This window comes from Silene latifolia, chromosome 1 (genome assembly GCF_048544455.1).
Source record: "Silene latifolia isolate original U9 population chromosome 1, ASM4854445v1, whole genome shotgun sequence".
NCBI classification, from domain to species: Eukaryota; Viridiplantae; Streptophyta; class Magnoliopsida; order Caryophyllales; family Caryophyllaceae; genus Silene; species Silene latifolia.
In genome coordinates this window covers 100458278-100468337 of record NC_133526.1, presented here as the reverse complement: position 1 = coordinate 100468337, position 10060 = coordinate 100458278, and the positions used below count along the sequence as shown (strand labels likewise).

Sequence of the window (10060 nt, the reverse complement as noted above, 5' to 3'; positions counted from 1 at the left end):
CGGTGTGTAGGAAAGGTCTTCCTAGAATGATTGGAATCTTCCTCCATATCAACAATGACAAAGTCTACCGGGATGAAAAACTTCCCAATTCGCACGGGGACATCTTCCCATATCCCTAATGGTGTCTTCGTCGATCTATCGGCCATTTGGAGTGTGATATTGGTGCATTTAAGCTCTCCCATCCCCAACCTTTTACTCACCGAGTACGGCATGACACTCACACTAGCCCCTAGATCACATAAGGCTTTGTTGATCGTTGTGTCGCCAATGGTACACGGTATTGAGAAGCTTCCCGGATCCTTTAACTTTGGAGGTGAACTCCCTTGAAGTATTGCACTACTCACCTTAGTGAAGGCGATAGTCTCAAGCTTCCGGATCGACTTCTTCTTTGTGAGGATATCTTTCATGTATTTTGCATAGGCCGGCACGTGATTGATTAATTCCGTGAAAGGAATTGAGACTTCCAAATTATTCACAATTTCCATGAATTTTCCAAGTTGATCATCAAATTTGGGCTTGGCTTGACGACTTGGAAAAGGGAGTCTAATCACAATGGGCTCCTTCTCCTTGGCCTTGTCTTCATTTTTCTTTGAACTTTCTTCTTTTGATGATTCTCCATCTTTGGAGTTTTGCACAATTTCTTCCTTTTCACTAGCTTCCACAACTTCATCCTCAACTTGCTTCTTCGGTGCTTCATACCTTGTACCACTTCTCAAGTGAATGGCACTAACCATTTCATGTCTATGGGGATTACTTTGAGGTGGTAATTGCCCCTTTTGTCTTTGTGAGCTTGAAGATGCTAGTTGAGTCAATTGTGTTTCCAACATCTTGGTGTGAGCTAGAATGTTGTTGATGGTGGTTTCCTTTGCTTGGCTATCTTTTTGCATTTGAGTGAAAAATTCTTGTTGATTCTTTTGCATTTGGAGGACCGCTTTTTGGACATCAAAACCTTTGTCATTTTGGTGATTGTATGGATTTTGATTTTGGTAACCTTGGTTTTGATTGTAAAAGGGTCTTTGATTTTGGTTTCTCATGGGTGGTGGAGTGTATGTTGTTTGAGGGTTTTGAACATTTTGGCTTTTGTATGAGAGATTTGGATGGAATTTGGTGTTTTCATTGTAGAAGTTGGAATAAGGGGTACCACTCTTGTATGCTTGGAAAGCATTCACTTGTTCATTTGTTCCCCTACATTCACCTTGGTCATGTCCCAAAGTTCCACAATTCTCACATATCCCACTTGGGATTGATGAGGATGCCGTCATGGCATTAACATGATGCTTTGATGATTTTGAGTTTTCCTCAAGTCTAGCCATAGCTTGTTCAAACTTCAAGTTGATTGTGTCAATGTGAGCACTAAGTTGAGCACCCAATTGAGTAACGGAGTCCACTTCATGCTTTCCTCCTCTAGTAGCCTTGCGAGGTCTACTATATTGTGAGTTATGGACCGCCATTTCCTCAATCTTGTTCCATGTTTGATTGTCATCAACTTCGGTGAACATTCCATTTGATCCCATATTGAGAATGTTCCTAGAATCTTCATATAAACCATTCCAAAATTGTTGTACCAAAAACCATTCGCTAAGTCCATGGTGAGGACATGAGCGACAAATTCCCTTAAAACGCTCCCAAGCTTCATACAAAGACTCTTCATCCCTTTGCTTAAAACCCGTAATTTGAGCTCTTAGCATGTTAGTCTTTTCCGGTGGGTAGAATTTTTTGTAGAAAGCTAGAGCCAACTTCTTCCAAGAATCTATTCCAAGGGTGGCCTTATCAAGGCCCTTCAACCATTGCTTCGCGGTGCCGATTAAAGAAAAAGGAAATAAGACCCATCTAATTTGGTCTTGAGTCACGCCCGTTTGAGAGATTGCATCACAATAGTCGCAAAAGGTTTCCATATGAGAATGAGGGTCCTCACTAGGCATCCCCCCAAATTGGCTCCTCTCAACTAATTGGATGAAGGCGGACTTGGAAATAAAATTTCCGGTTAGATGTTGTGGTGTAGGAGTACCATTTGGTAGATTCTCCTCGGTGGGTACGGAGTGTGACGAGAATTTTGGCATTGTAGGTGGATTTTGTGGGGTATTGTGTAATGGGTTCTCTTCTCCTTCTATTGCGAAAGGATTGACAAACTCACTCGTGGGTTGAACAACTTCACTAATACCTCTTAAATTCCTCCTAACAAGTCTCCTATTGTTCGTCAAGGTTCTTTCGATTTCACGGTCAAAAGGTAACAAATCGCCTTGTAACCTTCTAGACATGCAAAATATCAAACAACTCGAAAACAATTAGAACAACCCTTGAGGAGTTTTACTTCCTCAAGGCGAAGAAAGACACAACTAATAACAATAAAAAGAAATCTAAATCAAACAAACACCGTCCCCGGCAACGGCGCCATTTTTGATGCGATCCCGCTAAGTGTTCACAAATTAAGATGTGGTCGTTGGGTCACGGTCGAATCAAAACACAATTTATAGCTTCACAAACAACTCTACAATTAGTAAAGAGGCAAGTAAAGGTCGGATCCCAAGGGACGGGAGTTGAAATGAGATTTCTATTGAAACTAATGGTGTCTAAGGGGTGTCACAAATTGGATTGATGTAGAAGGTTACTAAACTAAAATAGCAATGAAAATAAACAAGCAAGATGAATTAAAGGGGTATAAACAATTGATTAAAGGCACTAGGGTGTCATGGGATCATAGGGGAATCATGGGATATGATCATACAAACATGTTCTCAAATTATAAGCAAGCAATTATTGTTGTGATGGATTGAGTTGGGTTATATCTTACAATCCTAGGAAAGTTTGGGTCCCGGAGCCGAATCGATTAGATTGTACAACACCTACAAGTCGACTTAATCTTCCCTACTCAACAACATGCATGGTCTAATGAGACTCGAGTTGGGTTATGTCTTACAAGTCTCATTGAAAAGATAGGAGATGATAGTAAATGCAAGGATTCATAGGCTTAGCATTTCATCAAATATAACATGTGCATGAGTTGAGATCAAAACAAGCAAGCAAATAAAACATGAAAGCATATTAATTTAAGCATGAATCATTCCCCATGTTGGTTTCCCTAATCACCCATTAACCCTAGCTAAGAGACTACTCACTCATTATCATGTTGATCATGCTAGCAAGGTTGTCAATCATACCAACAAAATGAAACATGATGAATAAATGAAAGTAATTAACAATAATTAAAAAGGGATTAAGAGATTATACCTACTAATGATTCCAATAATAAAGCAAAGATAAAAGAAGTACTTGAATGCTTGATTGAGAGGTTGTCAATCTCCCAACAATAACCCAAATAATCTTCAATTACCCAAAATAAAGGATGAACAAAAGAGAGATTAAAGAACTAAAACTTGGATTAAAACTTGATTAATACTTGATTACAATATTAAAGAGAGATTTGATTGATATTAACTACACTAATTATTGATAAGAAGAACATGCTCCTCTAATTAGACTAATGGGGTATTTATAGTGGAAGTTAGGGAGGATGCATTAGGGTTAACTAAGGGCTAAACTAGTAATTACACTTTTTAGATTGAGCAAGGAGGAGCCGGTATTTTTCGAGAGAAGGGCTTCTTTCTTCGTAGCTTGGAGAAGACAATCCGTGCTGTGCTGGAATCCGGGCGGAATAAGGTCGGGACGGGCGGATTCTGGCGTTGGAATCCGAGCGGATTCAGGGGAATCCGGGCGGATTGTGGAGGTGGAATCCGAGCGGATTAAGGCAAAGCCGCTCGGATTGTGCTGCTGCGGGACGGACGGATTGGTGACAATCCGCTCGGATTGTCAGTCAGCAACAAATCTTCTTCTTTTCTTCCCTTTTCTTCATAAATTCCTTGGGGATTTCCTTGGGGACTCAAGGATCTTTTCTCAACATTGCTCTTCTACTATAATATGTACAAAGGCCTTCTAGTCTTGTCTCTCCTTGATGCTTGGTCATTGAATACGATCAATTTAGTCTCGTTTTGCCATGAAAATGCAAGATTCTTACTCCTTTCCTACCAAGAGATCAAAATCTCAAAGAATATGCAAAACAAAGAACTAAAGATAAGAAATGACCCAAATAGGCACTAAAAAGCATGGGAACAAGGCTAATTCGGGGGCTAAATATGCGCCAATTATGGTCACATCAAAAGGCTCCTGAATAAATAGGGGTGTTACAATTGGTAACAGAGCTGTTGGTTCTTTCTTGGTCAGGTGTTGAGATCGTCACATCTTAGCACCGCTCTTTTAACTTTTTAAACTCTTCTTAAATTTTGAATTGTCTTTTTATTCATTTTTGAATTTTCAAGTTCGAGGACGAACTTTATTTTTAAGGTGGGTGGATTATAATACCCAGAAATTTTATAGAGCGGTTTTCGTTTTCATCAAATCCGGACTTCGAGGACGAAATTTCTTTTAAGGGGAAAAGATTGTAATACCCAACTATTGCTAATTTTATATTAATATTCTTTACTTATAATTCAAAAATATATTTTAAATTATTATTCTCCTAGAGAATTTCTTAGTGGGTTTATTTTCTCTTAGTTTTAGACCGTCCCATTGTTTACCTAGCCCTTTATTTAATAGCCTTCCATCATGGTTGTTTTTCCAATTCTCTCTGTTACTTCCATAATCCTTGCGCCTCCATCATCATGTTACAATTTTGACCTATAATTATCTGAGTCATCTTCTACCTTTGTTGTGAAAGCCTCCGTCCAAAAACAACAATCCTCTACAATCATCCATCCTTTGCACTATTTTAGATTATGGTTCCGTATTTTAAACGGGTCAGAGCAAATTTTAAGGTAACACGATTCTACCGATCCTAATACGTTTACTATTGTTCGGGGCTGTTTGCTTATGTGCTAATTGTTATCGTTGTAAAGATGTGTAATAAAAGCTATGAATTTTGATGTGTTATTATATATAAGTCGTAAATATATTATTCTTATTATACAATTCATTGTTTGTGAGACGGGTTAATAATGATGGTTTATGAAAAGTTGCTAGCGAATGTCCTTATATTTAGTTAGCTAGTTAAGGGATTTACACTGGTTGCATGTAAGCGTATATTGGAATGATGGAATAAGCAACTTGATTTGAGAAAGACAAAGAGATGCGGGTGTATTCGTTATGAGCAACAATAACTACTACGGTGTATTTGACTTTGAGCTTATCCTTTTATGCCAATTTGGAGTTTGTCATATGGAGTATGAGATATGATGGTGTATGCGGATCAAAAGTTTTTATTTCTTTGTATTGTGTTTAAGTCGTCTTTTCCTTTGACCTTGCCTCATGGGTGAGTAGCTTAAAGTCTTGTACTTTAAGTGTTGAGCAATTCCTTTAATGGAATATTTGACAATATCGATATTGAAATTGAGATGGAAATTGGTTACTAGTATTGAGTTATGAGTTATGGGGCCTTTGAGCCGAGTTATGTTTACGGTCCAGTGCGACCATGGTTATTGAGTTATTGGAGTTTGAAATCGATATTGAGATGGAAGTATTGTTTCGCGGTCTTATCCTCCAGTTCACTCACCCCTTGTCCTAGTCTTAGGGTAGATGATGAGAATGCGATACTTGGTTACTTTTCGAGTATTATATTATGAGACGGAGTAATGAGTGAGACGGAGTAATGAGTGAGACGGAGTATTGTGTGAGATGGAGTAATGAGTTGAGATTGAGTTAATTATTGGGACGAGAGTGACTATTATATTGTGGAGTAGCTTTGAGCTTGAGATTAGTTCATGGGGAGTGTTTTTATTATTCTCTGTGTTTATTTTATTTTTACATGTCTGTGTTTCCACGCCATGACCAAAATTAAGCTGCTTATATTGAGGTATTATCTTTTACTCAGCTCCCCGGCTGACGTGTTTTCTCCCTTCTGGGCTACTCGTCATGGGGGTAGTTCCTTTCTGTTTTCTGGTTTTATTTCAGGGTTACTTCCGCTGCAGTTCAAAAGGATTTTATTTCAAGACAAGATTTTATTTAAAGTGTTTGTAAAAGTTTTAGTTCATTTTGTATATTTTGTTTTAAGAGACATTTTGTAAGAAAAACTTTGTATATTAATTATAATATCTCTGTATTTCGGCGAGTTTTATATGTAAAAGTTAGTTTTAATTTAGCCGAAAATCAGGGGTGTTACAATTCGAGTCAAGGACCTGCCGCCGGGAACATTTTAGAGTCTGTCGACTTCCTATTCGGGTCGTTTACAGTCCATTAGACTACGTATAAAGGCTCGCCAGCCATAAGAAGGAGGCATACCTGAGGCATCTTCAGGATACGTCCTTGAATCTTTTGCGCGCAAAGGCTCGCCAGCCGGTGGTGTTGAAGGTGGTGCGTTTTGAGGCTCGCCAGCCATAGGAAGGAGTCATACCTGAGGCATCTTCGGGATATGTCCTTGAATTTATTCTTGTGTGCGTGCAAAGGCTCGCCAGCTATGTTGAAGGTGCGTTGTAAGGCTCACCAGCCATATCGAATGTCGATTGATCGACTAAGGGAAATAGCCTGAAACATCGGGCTTATTTCAAGATGTTGTCTGGTAATGACTTCCAACCAGGTTGACGTTCATAGGTTCGGCTAGGGAGTAACGAACTCCAACCTGATGGGTGCCCTAAACGAGCTCTGTGGGGATAAATCATTTGAGAAAGGCTCTATGGAAAACCAAATAGTGAGAGCGCTGCATCGGGATCATGAACGATGTTACGAGGATCTTTGAAAGACCTGTGGAACTTCCATTTGAAAATCGGCATTCGCTGGGGAGTTAGAAACTTCTTAGGACTCGCCGGGGATATGAGTTGCTGCTCGTTAGGAGGTAGCGTGTGCCAAGTAATCGGCGGGGTTAAGACTCTTGGACTTGACGGGTCGCCGTTTGTTGGGAAGAACCCAATACTCTGTTGGAGTGAGTTTGTCTTCTCATGATTACCTGCATGGTTAGTGACCAGAGACATCCGCAGTCGCATAGACAAGCACGTAGCATGCAAGCATATAAGCACATAAGCATGTAAGCAATTAGCACGCGTAATATCTCCGTGATTTGACAGATCGGAGACACATGCCCGTTATGACATTGACTCACACAGACGCATACTGGCAGACTGACAAACAGACGATCGTGAACGTGATACAAATTCAGCATCGACACGACACGGGGGTGACTCTGACAGACTTTGCACATGTAAGTGCAACTCCTTAGCCAAAAGAGGGTGACAACGCGCATCAGATTCTTGGGGTAGAAGGTCCGCTCGGCTGGGGAACGCGAACTGATTATTTTCTCCAGACATCTTTGCCACCGTTTGCTTGTTTGAGATCCTTCTCTGAGGCATGATGATTCGGAGAGCGGAACCAAGACTTTGTCATCGTTCGAACCGAGCACTAGACTATGGGCGGTTTATTTTGGACTGTAGTTGAGACTCAAAAGATGTTTCAGGATAAAGGATGGGCGGCATCTCGAAAGAGAAGCCCCCAGAGTGAGAAGACCAGAATTTGGCAAAAGGAGGAATGGGCGACGTCTTAAATAAGAAGCCCCCAGTAAAGAGATTAATTCTTGCAGCTGGATGGGCCGCTTTTAAGGATTGATGTTGATGGTTGAGATTGAAATGGGTGTGCGGTTGTGTCCTTGTTGGGGACTGCCTACGTAATCGCGTGTGTGCGAAATCAAACCAGATCATAGTTCTGAGCTGGTTATTGAGGATTGAAAATTAGAAATGTTGTGAAAGGAGTATGCGGTTGTGCCCTTGTAATAGGACTGCCTACATATTCGCGTGTTTGCGAAATCAAACCATATCGTAGTTCTGAGTGTGTGTGCAATGGATTGCAAATTGAAAATTGAATGTGTATGGGGGTGTGGTTGCGCCCTTGTAATAGGACTGCCTACGTATTCGTGTGTTTGCGAAATCAAACCAGATCGTAGTTCTGCGTGTGTTTTGATAATTGATTTTGAGGTGTATGCTTGTGTCCTTAAAGGACTGCCTACGTATTCACGTGAAGTGAAATCAAACCATATTGTAGTTCTGAATGTGTGCCTAAGCGAGTTGTTAGGACCTTAAAGTGTGAGGGTCACGACGGTAAATTCCGTTTTGTGACTCATCTGGATGTGTGCCTAAGCGAGTTGTTAGGACCTTAAAGTGTGAGGGTCACGACGGTAAACTCCATTTGGTGACTCGAGAAATTGATTTGAGAGAATTCCTCCTTGATCATGAATCGAAGAGGTGTAATTTGTGAAAATGTTCCTTATCATGTGAGCACACTAAAAAGTGGACCCTAAGAGTAGATTGGGTATGTCCCGTTCTCGATAGCAAAGCATTCGAGGACTTCGTATCTAGGTCAGGGTAAAAAATGGCTTCGACATTATGGAATGTGGAGCTTGGTAATAGTAGGTTTGTTTGACAGATAAAAATCTGGGGTTGAGGGTCACGACGGTGAATTTTGTTTGGTGACTCGAAAGTTAATTGGAGAGAATTGCTTCTTGATCATGAATCGAAGAGGCATACTTTGTTATTTCTTGTTACATGAGCACACTAAAAAGTGGACTCTAAGAATGAAATGGGTATGTCCCGTTCCGGGGAGCAATGGTTTTTTGGAGACTCCGTATCTAGGCCAGGGTGAAAATGGCTTCGACATTATGGAATGTGGAGCCTGGTAATAAGAGGTTTGTTTGGCAGATAAAGATCTGGAGCTTGTATTTGTGGTGTTTAAGCCGATGAGTTATGACTTATAATGTTGTGCGGAATGGGGTCTCAGGCTTGATGTGGCCTGAGCACGAAATGGCTGGTAATTAATGTGGGATCAGATTCCCATGTCTGGATCTTAAAGGTTAAGGTGTGATATTACGAGCTTGAGGGGAATCCTCAGAAGCCTATATAGGTCTCCCTGTAACAGTCTCTAGAAGGACTTAGGGGTGAAGCAGTGTTGATTATGATCTTGAAGGGAATCTCCAAGATCCTAGATAGGTTTCCCTGTAGTAGTCTTTAGAAAGACTTAGGGGTGAAGCAGTGTTGGGTTTGTTGTTAGTTGACGAGTCTTGAGCTCTTATTTTAGCTCTTTGACGTTAGGTTTTGGTATTTGTGTTTTGTACTTGTTGATCCCGGAGTTTGGAGAGAAGAAACGTTGGTCATGGGCATTGGACTTGTTGGTCCTGGACTTGGTGTTTTGGACTGACTTGTTTGGCGTTTTGGACTTGTCGGTCTGGGATTTGGTGTGCTGGACTCGTTGGTCCTGGGATTTGGACTTGTTGGTCCTGGACTTGGTATTTTGTACTCACTTGTCCAGGATTTTGTGTGTTGGATGCTTTCTTTGGATTTTGGCCTTTTTGAGAAAAGGGTTTCAATCTTGTTTTGTTTTGATTTTGGCTTAGGTCTTGGCCTTGACGTTGGGTGAGTAGCCTTTAGCTTTGGCTTTTGCTTTGAGTGAATTGACTTTCGTTTTTGCTTTGACTTTGACTTTGGCTTTGGCCTTGAGTGAATTGCTTTTGGCTTTGGTTTTTGCTTTGGCCTTGAGCTTTGGCTTTGGGTGAATGGATATTGGCTTAGGCCTTTGATTTTGGCCTTTCGCTTTGACTTTTGGTGAATGGCTATTGGCTTGGGCCTTTGATTTTGGCCTTTCGCTTTGGCTTCGGGTGAATGGATATTAGCTTGGGCCTTTGATTTTGGCCTTTCACTTTGGCTTTGGGTGAATGGATATATTGGTTTTTTGCCGTCCTTCGTTCGAGGAAGGTAGAGGTGCAGACGGGGATGTACCCGTTGGTGAGAGGTTGATATTTGGTGATGGGATGTTTTTGTGGGGAATGGGCTTGCCTTCCGTCATTGACCATGAACAAGGAAATGTTCTGGTTTGTTATCTAGGTTCGTCGTAGGATCCCTTTGATTCAGAGCTCGTTGTAGATTGGGTGCTAATGAAAGGTTTCTATTGCCAGACATGGAATAGGTAAAGAGAACGGACACAAAGTTTCGTCTCCTCTGCTTACTCGGTACGGAATGTCACTCGAGTGTACTCATATTAAATTGGAACATATTGTTCATTTTAAATCAATTCTCAAATCAATTCTCGTTGTCAACGG

General features: G+C 40.8%; 1 non-coding gene across 1 annotated transcript; it reads left to right on the top strand.

Annotated features, from left to right (window-relative positions):
• Positions 1-1581: 1581 nt before the first annotated feature.
• On the top strand, positions 1582-1688 carry LOC141617805 (small nucleolar RNA R71). Its single transcript, XR_012531214.1, has one exon. It is a non-coding gene; the product is annotated as a small nucleolar RNA R71 (small nucleolar RNA).
• Positions 1689-10060: the final 8372 nt, after the last annotated feature.